The sequence below is a fragment of the Felis catus genome, chromosome B1, assembly GCF_018350175.1.
Source record: "Felis catus isolate Fca126 chromosome B1, F.catus_Fca126_mat1.0, whole genome shotgun sequence".
Taxonomy (NCBI): Eukaryota; Metazoa; Chordata; class Mammalia; order Carnivora; family Felidae; genus Felis; species Felis catus.
The window spans coordinates 33,280,504-33,291,395 of NC_058371.1; the positions used below are offsets into that span (position 1 = coordinate 33,280,504).

At 39.9% G+C, this 10,892-nt stretch overlaps 1 long non-coding RNA gene across 1 annotated transcript in view; it reads left to right on the forward strand.

The window, feature by feature from the left end:
* The window catches only part of LOC123384815, a 48,710-nt gene extending 38,091 nt beyond the window's left edge, over window positions 1–10,619 (forward strand). The window contains exon 3 of the long non-coding RNA XR_006596458.1: window positions 8,861–10,619. This is a non-coding gene — a long non-coding RNA (uncharacterized LOC123384815). The remainder of the gene's footprint in view (window positions 1–8,860) is intronic.
* The last annotated feature ends 273 nt before the right edge of the window (window positions 10,620–10,892 follow it).

A 10,892-nucleotide genomic window follows, 5' to 3' on the forward strand; every position in this document is an offset into this window, starting at 1 on the left:
GAAGAAAGCCTTTCACAGGAGGCCAACACATCTCTGTTCCCAAGGCAGTGGGAAAACAGTTTCAGGACAACTTCTATCATCTATTCTAATCAAGTCTTTATTGTCTTTGGACAAGCATGCTGTCTCCGAGGATCCTGGTTTCCGTCTCCGAGGGGGTGGTGTTATGGGCAATTAAATTACATTCAAATGTACTTATTAAATAATAATACATGCCCGCGGCATCATCTTTTACAATAGTACCTCCTTCACAAGAGTTAGGAAGATCAGAGTGTCTCTGTCAGCAGAATGGTCAAGTTGGATTTACTCAATGTGACATTGATCATCTTAATCAAAAGAAACATATGCTGCCTGAATTCTGGGAGGGATGGCAGGGGGAGCTCAAATGCTCAGACCCCACTCCTCCCCTCCCACCAGAAGTGGCTGAAACGAACAAAGAAATACAAGAAAATCAGGGTCGGTGAGGTAAACTGAGAGGGGGTGTCATTCATCACCACAAAAGACAAAGAGTCTCTGCGGCTTCTCAGGCAAATGGAGTCAGGATGAAAGCCGTCGGATGTTTAATTCACAAGTCTCCTCCATGGAAAATGTTGGAAAGTCACAAGGAGCTAAAGTAGACATAAGACATGGACGTGGGTGGGGAAGGTATGGGAGAGGGAGAAGGAGGGAAGAAGGCAGGGTGGGGGGGGGAGAGGGAGAGAGAGAGAGAGAGAGAGAGGGAGATTGTTCCATGTGAACACGTTTCCCGTCTAGAGATTGCAACACTGGGACCCTTCAGGTGAGGCTGCCAAAGCCAAACAGAACTTGTAGAATTCCTCCGGACCCAGTTTCTTCCAGAATGTTTCAGGGCTCAATCTCATGCTGTAGGGGGGCATTCTTGGATACTGCATGCTATCTCCTGATGGGACAGTCAGTGGTACCAGTCAAGCCACAGAATGTATCTCAGATGGAGGCTTGGTTTGAAGACCAAAAAATAGATGGAACAACCCTCCCTGGTACAATACTTTCAGTAAAACATAGAGAAGAAGCTATGCGGAGATGACATTTACTTACCGGGGTGATCCCCAGCATCAGGTCCTTGTCTGTCCTTCTTGTACTGCTAGGTCATGGATCAGAAGAATTTGAGTAAGCTGACATCATGCGACCTCCAGACAAAGACATGGGGGGGCTATAATACAAGTTGGAGGAATAATATGGAGAGACAGAGAGAAACTACCTACCCTTCTTTGAGATAAAAGCCAAGGCAGGCTAGACCTAGTTTTATTCCATGATGAAAAGTAGATGCTTATATTTAAAAAATGCATAGTTCAGTAATCCCAGATACTACTTTTTTTTTAATGTTTATTATATCTGAGAGAGAGAGAGAGAGAGAGAGAGTGAAAGAGAGGAGAGAGAGGGAGACAGAGGATACCAAGCAGGCTCTGTGCTAATAGGAGGGCTTGAACTCACAAACCGTGAGATCGTGACCTGGGCAGAAGACAGACTGAGTCACCCAGGTGCCCCCCGCGCCCCTGATACTATTTTTAAAAGAGGTGTTTCGGTGTATGCATGTGCATGCTGGGGGAAGAAGGAGCAGAGTTTGGACAATAGGATAGAAGTAAAAGAATGACGTAAGGGGATGGGAATCGTAACTGGGGTAAGAGGGGAGAAATTGGGAGAGCTAATGATCACAGAAGTGTTGCTGGCATTTTTTCCCCCATGAAGTGTTCAGTGGCAGTAGACAAAAGTGGAAAAGATAATGACATCAACAAGAGCATGAAAGAGAAGCTCTTGGAGTAAGCCTGACCTCCCCCTGGGAGAAGAGCCTTCTAGAAGCGCTGGGTCCCTCATGCATGGAGAGATGGTCAAGACCAAAGTGGTCACTCTTTATCTTGTGCCGGGAGGTGATTGCGTCCGCCAGCCTCCTAGGCAGCCTTATTGTGAAGCTTGCCTATTGAATCCAGGGAATCCTGGATTGGATTGAATCCTAAGGCAAACAAACAGCCATAGGATTGGAGGATGGAAGCTGGGGGTGAAAGAATGGAGGAGGGAATGTGATGGTGATTACAGGTTGGATGTGCCTTGCAGGTGAGGACACAGTAACAGAGATCCATCAAAATAAAAAAAAAACAAAAACAAATGAAAAAGAAGGCAAACAAACAGGTAAACAAACAGAGAACGTTGGACTTGAAAACGTAATTTGTCACGAAAATTACAGAAGAACGAAAACAACGAAACCGAAGCAAGTGTAACTTTTGGAATATCAACCTGCTTGAGAGACACCATGATTAGGCAGTTCTTTGACCTGGTTTCACCGAACTATGTGCCTCCTTTGTTAGAACAAGCCCAGAAGAGAAAGAAAGAAAGAAAATGCCTTGGTGTGAATGCAAAACTACAGGAAATCGATTCTTACGTGGTGCCCTGTTTATATACTATGATACTATGCAGTCACTTATCATGGTGTGGAAGAATAGTTAATAAGGGACATTCCACATTGAGTGGAAAAGCACATTATAAAACAATATGCAGTTTTGTGCATGAAAGCTTCACCTGCTCACCCCCTACTCAGCCCTATCCACCTCTACCGACTATCTTTCTCTATCAGGAGAGATACATAGTGTAACATCCAAGGTCTGTTTTAGAGAAATTTCTTAAGCGCTCTGCTTCTGTTGTTTCTTTTTAACATGGAAACATTAATAATATATCCTCGTATGGTTGTTGTAAAGTGGAGATTATTTACCCCGTGTAAACCCTTAGCACGGTACCTAGAGATTACACGTGCATATTACATTAAATATAAATTATAAATTTAATTATATATTACACAAAAATGCATAGAAAAAATTGAATATATATATAATGATTGTATATTGGGGGTGATATTATATGAGTACAATGAATTATGAATACATGAGTTCCTTGATACTTTTTATATTTCCTAAGCTTTCTACAATAAACATGCATTTCTTTTTTTTAAAAAAATTTTTTTTAACGTTTATTTATTTTTGGGACAGAGAGAGACAGAGCATGAATGGGGGAGGGGCAGAGAGAGAGGGAGACACAGAATCGGAAACAGGCTCCAGGCTCTGAGCGATCAGCCCAGAGCCTGACCTGGGGCTCGAACTCACAGACCGCGAGATCATGACCTGGCTGAAGTCGGATGCTTAACTGACTGCGCCACCCAGGCGCCGGTATATTTCCTAAGCTTTCTACAATAAACATGCATTTCTTTTTTTAAAAATTTTTTTTTAACGTTTATTTATTTTTGGGACAGGGAGAGACAGAGCATGAACGGGGGAGGTGCAGAGAGAGAGGGAGACACAGAATCGGAAACAGGCTCCAGGCTCTGAGCCATCAGCCCAGAGCCTGACGCGGGGCTCGAACTCACAGACCGCGAGATCATGACCTGGCTGAAGTCGGATGCTTAACCGACTGCGCCACCCAGGCGCCCCAAACATGCATTTCTTTATACTAACAAAAGAAAATAGGATGCCAGATGTGGAGAAAAAGGGAAGGATGCCTCCCAGATTCTTAGATTCGGTCAAAAATATTATTTATAAGCATACTATTTATAAGAGTCCAAAATTATTGACTCCAAAAGGTTGATTAAAAGTAAAACTTGTAAAAGGACGTATAAACCCAAGGTAGTAAAAAATGCAGTGGTTGCCGCACCCATATCATAACTTTCAAAGATAGAGACGTAGAAAATCTTTTTTTATTTTTAAGTTTTAATTCCAGTATAGCTAATATATAGTGTGATATTAGTTTCAGGCATACAATATAATGAGTCAACAATTCCGTACATTACATCATGTATCAAAGTGCCCATCACGACAAGTGCACTACTTAACCCCTATCACCTATTTGACCTATATGCTCACCCACCTCTCCTTTGGTGGCCTTCAGTTTGTTCTTAATAGTTAAGAGTCTATTTGTTATCTTCTCTCTCCCTCTCTCTTGCTCTCTGTGTTCCCTTTGCTCATTTGTTTTCTTTTTTTTAATTCCACATATGAGTGAAATCATATGGTATTTGTCTTTCTCTGAGTGATTTATTTCACTTAGCATTATACTCTCAGCAACATTCATGTCCTGGCAACAAGATTTCTTTCCTTTTTATAACTGAGTTCTCTATCCGTCTATCTGTCTATTTATCTATCTATCTATCTATCAATCATCTATAAGATAGAGATCTATAGATCTAGATCTAGATTGATCTATCTTCTATCTATCTATCTATCTATCTATCTATCTATCTATCTATCATCTATCTAATCTATCATCTATTTCTATAAATGGATAAAGAAGGAGTGGTATGAATGTATATACACATACATATATACATTCATCTATCAGTGGACACTTGGGCTGCTTCCATAATTTGGCTGTTAGAAGTAATGCTGCTATAAACATAGGGGTGCATGTGTCTCTTTGAATTAGTGTTTTTGTGTTTTTGGAGATAAATACCCAGTAGGACAATTACTGGATCATAGGGTAGCTCTATTTTTAACTTTGGAGTAACCTCCATACTGTTTTCCACAGTGGCTGTACTAGTTTGCGTTCCCAACAGTGCAAGAGGGTTCCTTTTTCTCTACATCTTCTCCAACACTTGTTGTTTCTTGTGTTTTTAATTTCAGCCACTCTGACGGGTATGAGGTGATATCTCATTGTAGTTTTGATTTACATTTCCCTGATGATGAGTGACGTTGAGTATCTTTTCATGTGTCTGTCGGTCATCTGGACATCTTCTTTGGAGACATGTCTCTTCGTGTCTTCTATCCATTTTTTAACTGGGTTAGTTGTTTTTGGTGCATTTACTTGCATAAGTTCTTTATTTATTTTTGATGCTAACCCTTTATCAAATATGTCATTTGCAGACATCTTCTCCTGTCTTTTAGTTTTGTTGATTGTTTTCTTCACTGGGCAGAAGCTTTTTATTTTAACATAATCCCCATAGTTTATTTTTGCTTTTGTTTCCCTTGTCTCAGGAGACATAGCTAGAAAAATGTTGCTATGGCAGATGTCAGAAAAATTACTGTCTGTATTCTCTTTTAGGATTTTTATGGTTTCAGGTCCCACATTTAGGTCTTTCATCCATTTTTATTTATTTTTGTGTATAGTGTAGGAAAATGGTCCAGGTTCATTCTTCTGCATGTAGCTGTCCAGTTTTCCCATCACCATTTGTGGAAGAGGCTGTTTTTTGTCCATTGGATATTCTTTCTCCCTTTGTCAAAGATTGACTGGCCATATATTTGTGGGTCCATTTCTGGGTTCTCTACTCTGTTCCACTGATCTATGTGCCCATTTTTGGGTCAGTTCCATACTGTTTTGATTAGAGCAGACTTGTGATATAATTTGAAGTCTGGAATTGTGATACTTACAATTTTGCTTTTATTTTTCAAAACTGCCTTGGTTATTTGTAGTCTTTGTAGTTCCATATAAATTTTAGGATTATTTGTTCTAGTTCTTTGAAAAAATGCTGTTGGTATTTAGGGATTGGATATGAGATTGCTTTGGGTAGTATAGACATTTTAACGATATTTGTCCTTCCAATCCATGAGTATGTAATGCCTTTACATTTCTTTGATCATCTTCAATTTCTTTCATCAGTCTTTCAGATCATGGCCTTTTACTTCTTTGGTTAGGTTTTATTCCTATGGATCTTTTTTTTTTTGGGGGGGGGGTGTAATTGTACATGGAATTATTTTCTTAACTTCTCTTTTGCTCTTTCATTATAAATGTATAGAAATGCGACAGATTTCTGTATATTGATTTTGTATCCTGGGACTTTATTGAATTCGTTTATCAGTTCTAGTGGCTTTTTGGAGTCTTTAGGGCTTTCTATATAGAGTATTATGTCGTCTGCAAATAGTGAAAGTTTTACTTCTTCCCTATGAATTTGGATGCCTTTTATATCCTTTTGTTGTTTAATTGCTGGGACTAGTAGTTCCAGTACTATGTTGAATAAAGGGGTAAGAGTGGACATCCTTGTCTTGTTCCTGACCTTAGGGAGAAAGCTGTGTTTTTCTCCATTGGGTATGATGTTCACGGTGGGTTTTTCATATTCAACCTTTATCAGGTTGAAGTATGTTCCCTCTAAACCTGTTTTGTTGAGGGCTTTTATCATGAATGGTTGTTGTGCTTTGTCAAATGCTTTTTCTTCATTTATTGCAATGATCGTATGATTTTCATCCTTTCTCTTATTGATGTGATGTAGCATGCCGATTGATTTGCAAATCTTTTTTTTTTTAATTTTTTTTTCAACGTTTATTTATTTTTGGGACAGAGAGAGACAGAGCATGAACGGAGGAGGGGCAGAGAGAGAGGGAGACACAGAATCGGAAACAGGCTCCAGGCTCCGAGCCATCAGCCCAGAGCCTGACGCGGGGCTCGAACTCACGGACCGCAAGATTGTGACCTGGCTGAAGTCGGACGCTTAACCGACTGCGCCACCCAGGCGCCCCATGATTTGCAAATCTTGAACCACCTTTGGTCATGATGAATGCTTTTTAAAAATGTATTGGTGGATTTGATTGGGTAATATTTGGTTGAGAATTTTTGCATTGATATTCATCAGAGATATTGGCCTATAGTTCTCTTTTTTTTTTTTTTTTTTGTGGTATCTTTATCTGGTTTTGGTATCAGGGTAATGTTGGCCTCATAGGATGAATTTGGAAGTTTTCTTTCTTCTTCTACTTTTTGCGATAGTTTGAGAATAGATGTTAACTCTTCTTTTAGTGTTGGGTAGAATTTGCCTGTGACGCCGTCCGGTCGTGGACTTTTGTTCTTTGGGAGCTTTTTGATTACTAATTCAATCTCCTTGCTGGTAATCAGTCTATTCACAATTTCTATTTCTTCCTGCTTCAGTTTTTAAAAAAAAATTTTTTTAATGTTTATTTATTTTTGAGAGAGAGAGACAGAGAGAGAGAGAGAGAGAGAGACAGAATGTGAGCAGGGGAGGAGCAGAGAGAGAGGGAATCTGAAACAGGTTCCCGGCTCTGAGCTGTCAGCACAGAGCCTGACGCGGGGCTCGAACTCACAAACATGAGATCATGGCCTGAGCTGAAGTTGGACGCTCAACTGACTGATCCACCCAGGCGCCCCAATTCCTGCTTCAGTTTTGATAGGTTATTATATTTCTAGGAATTTATCGATTCGTTCTAGGTTGTCCAATTTGTTGGTATATAGTTTTTCATATTTTCCCTTACATTTGTTTGTATTTCTATGGTGTTGGTTGTTATTTCATCTGTAATTTTATTTGTTTTAGTCCTTTCTTTGTTTTCTGATGATTCTGGTTAAAGGTTTGTCAATTTTGTTTATCTTTTCGAAGAACCAGTTTCCGGTTTCATTTTTTTTTTAGATGCTGTATAATTTATTTCTGCTCTGATCTTTATTATTTCCTTCCTCCTGCTGGTTTTGGAGTTGTTTTTTTGTTTGTTTATTTGTTTGGTTGTTGTTCTGTTCTTTTTCTACTTTCTTCAGGTGTAAGTTCAGGTTGTTTACTTGAGATTTTTCTGGCTTCTTGAGTTATGCCCGTATTACAATAAACTTCCTTCTCAGAGCTGTTTTTGCTGTAGGAGGCTCTTTTTTCTTATAACAGCTGCAAATATGTCACAATAGTCTTGAAGCTTTGTATTTTAGATAACATATCATTAGACTATATATAAAATAAATCCTTTCTATATAGAAATACATAAAGAAATCAAATGGCAGACAAGAGTAGTTGGAGATTTTACCATAGCTATCTCAGTCTTTGATTAAATGATTATGCAAAATATACCAATAAAGAGGTTCTAGTCTTGGGTTTAGAAATCCAGGCATAACATTTTGACACGACCACAAATTTGCTACTTTCGGGTCGTTGGTTGTTAACTTCCTAAAACCTCAATTACCCTATTTGTCAAATGAGATTAATATATGTCCTTACATCGCAAAGCTGTTTGCTCTAAGGGTACGTGAGAGAACACTGAGTGGGTGTATTACAGTAAGTTGAAGAAATGACCATTAAAGGATTTGTAGCTCGAAAAGATACTACGATTATCCCATGAACATAAGGAGGAAGAAATTCCCTTAGTATATATAAGAAAAGCTAGCATATGAGAGGCACAGAGTCATGGAAAAGCTGGGTGATATTTGTTGCTGTCATGTTTTCTTTATTATTAGTTTTTAGGAGAAAACGCAGCATGTTGCAGATTTGGTATAGCTGGAACATACCAACTAGAGTAGGGGGAGAAACTGCTGGGGAGATTCATGGGAGTGTCTATAGTGGCTTCCGGTCCTAGACTTGAAGACACGTTCAGGCTTCAAATCCTGTGTTTACCACCAAATACTTGTCTGTCTTTGGAGATTATTACTCAACTCCCGCCTACCTCAGTTTTCTTGCTTGCAAAATGGGGTTCCGAATGAAAATTAACCACGTACCATAGATCCTTGAAAATTTTTAAGGACGAAGTATAACAAGCTCACAGCAGTCTTCCGTGAGTGTCGTTTCGCTGTTATTATTCACCGCTGTTGTTTTTCCTCGAAACAAGAAGCTATGGGCTTATCTTGTAGGTTAAAGGAGCCATTAAAGATGTTGCAAGGCAACACCAGATCAACTGAGTGTTTCATGGAAACAACTCTGGTAACTGTGATGAATGGGTCACAGGGATATAAGGCAGGAGAGCCACTTAGGAGTCAGTTTCCGTTGTGTTTCCTCATGATGGAGAATGAGAATTGGGCCCATCTGAGATTTGATTTTGTGTCATTAATTTTCCATCATGGATATGCTGCCTCAGAGTGGCATGAGGGGCCTAATGACTCAGGAGATTTCTAAAAGGCAGGTGAATACCTTGTAGCCGGGTTGAAGTGTTGATATCCCCATTTTTCTTGTCACTGCGTTCTCTAGGGAGTGCTCCTGATGAATGCAAACCATCGGCGTTATTTCTGGAAGCTTGGTAAACATTTAAATCTTTGTGGCCTGATCTTGATGGAGCACAGATAAACCAAGTCTCCCAGTCTGCCTGCTACAAATCAATACCACAGAAGGAAATGAAAAGCACTTAAGTCATGCTTCCTGAATGGATACTCCCAAGCAACGCAGGAATGATTTCTGTCTTCAGAAAGGTTATCTTGGGAATTTGAATCTTTTGTATCGCCTTAACAAATGGTTCAGAAAGGGGGGATTAGCAGAGTCTCTGGGAACGATAAAGATTATAAGGTCACTGCTGAGCCTGACAAAAATAAAAATGTTTCCTTAGAAAAATGTACGTCAGTAAACACATTGTTATTTGTGAAGTATCCAGGCCAGCAGGATTAGGATATCTTATTTGTAATGCAGAGGAGGGAGTTCTTTATTTGATACACGTTTTTGAATCCCTGACAATACCTCCTCAACTCCTCGTTAAGAGGGTTATCCGAACCCATAATAAGGCATTTCATTCATTCAGTCAGAACACTGGGCAGGAGTCACTGATATCTCCTTGTTACTAAAACCTGCTTGCACTTTTCCGTCCTCACCTTCCTTGACCTACCTTTAGCTTATTTTCAGAGACCCGTGACTACCTCCTGATAAGCGTTCCGGATCCCACCCTCCGAAGCTGGACGATAGGTCTTTATTATGTGCCCCCGCAGAACTCTCTACTCCCTACTTTTGAAACTTTTATGACACCGTATCGTAATTCTCTACTAAAAAAAAATCCTTCCAAAGGGATGAGCTCCTTGAAGACAGATACTGTTGCCACTAGAGTCGCAGCTCTTAGAACAGTTTTAGAACAAAAAATACTTCTGAAAGAGAGAGAGAGAGAGAGAGAGAGAGAGAGAGAGTTTGTGACATTAAAAGGTTTATTAAGTCCTGAGTAATTGAATTTTCAGAGAAGATGGCATTAAGTACATCCTACTGGAGTCTCCAACTGTGCTTAGTCTCTTCCGTGCTATGTTTAGCCCAGAATTAAACACATTAATTATATAAATAAGATTGTTTTAAAAGATACGGGTGAGTCTAAATCTTCTTTGCTATCTGAAAGGGAAAAAGCCTCATCGACCTCAACATATCTAAACCAAACTCCTGTTTCACCCCCGCCCCCCAGCTCCCCCAAGATCATTTTACTGCTGTGTCCTCTGGCCCAGAGCAGGCGTTAGCTCCCTGCAGGTACAGAAGACTCACTCGATCTTCCTCTTCCTCTATGTTTATCACCAACTCCTATTGATTATATCTTCTAAATATCCACTTGATCTTACACACACCACAGGATCTTTGTACATGCTGTTCCCCGTTGTTTGGAAAGCACCCCCTCCCCGACTTCTGCTTAACTCCCATGTATCCTTCAATTCTCAGCTCCAGATCTCAGCCTCCTTAGGAGGTTTCATCGAGGTAGAGGTTTCCTCTACCATATGCTCCTACATTTTTTATGAGGATTTTTTAAAGTATGGAAATGTTAGCATACCTATCTGGTCTACCTTTGTCTCTTCTACTGTGCTGTAGGTTGTATGAACGTAGAGAATATGTCTCCTTCTGTTCCACAACAGGTTACCAGTATCTAGAGTATTGCCTAGATGGATATTGCCTAGTATTGCCTGGTATCGATATTTTTTTGAACAGTGAATATAGCCTTAGAGATGAAAACTAGTATGATGATGCAGCTATCAGGGATGCAGAGGGACGTTGCTGTGGCAATGCACATAGATAATTGATTTAGAATGATGTATCAGTGAATGCTTCCTTGAGGAAGTGACCTTTGATCAAAGCACCCAAGTCTGATTATCCAGAAACGTCAACCCCCCATCCCCCTAATGGAACTCCATCGTGCTATGAGCATTCCTCTTTCTTATTGTGGTTAACATGTCCCTTAGCATCTAGTTGGACGCTAAGATGTTTCAGATATGTTCAGTTATTGGAACGGTTTCAATCTAATGTTTATTCCTTGTCTTGCTCATGAGAG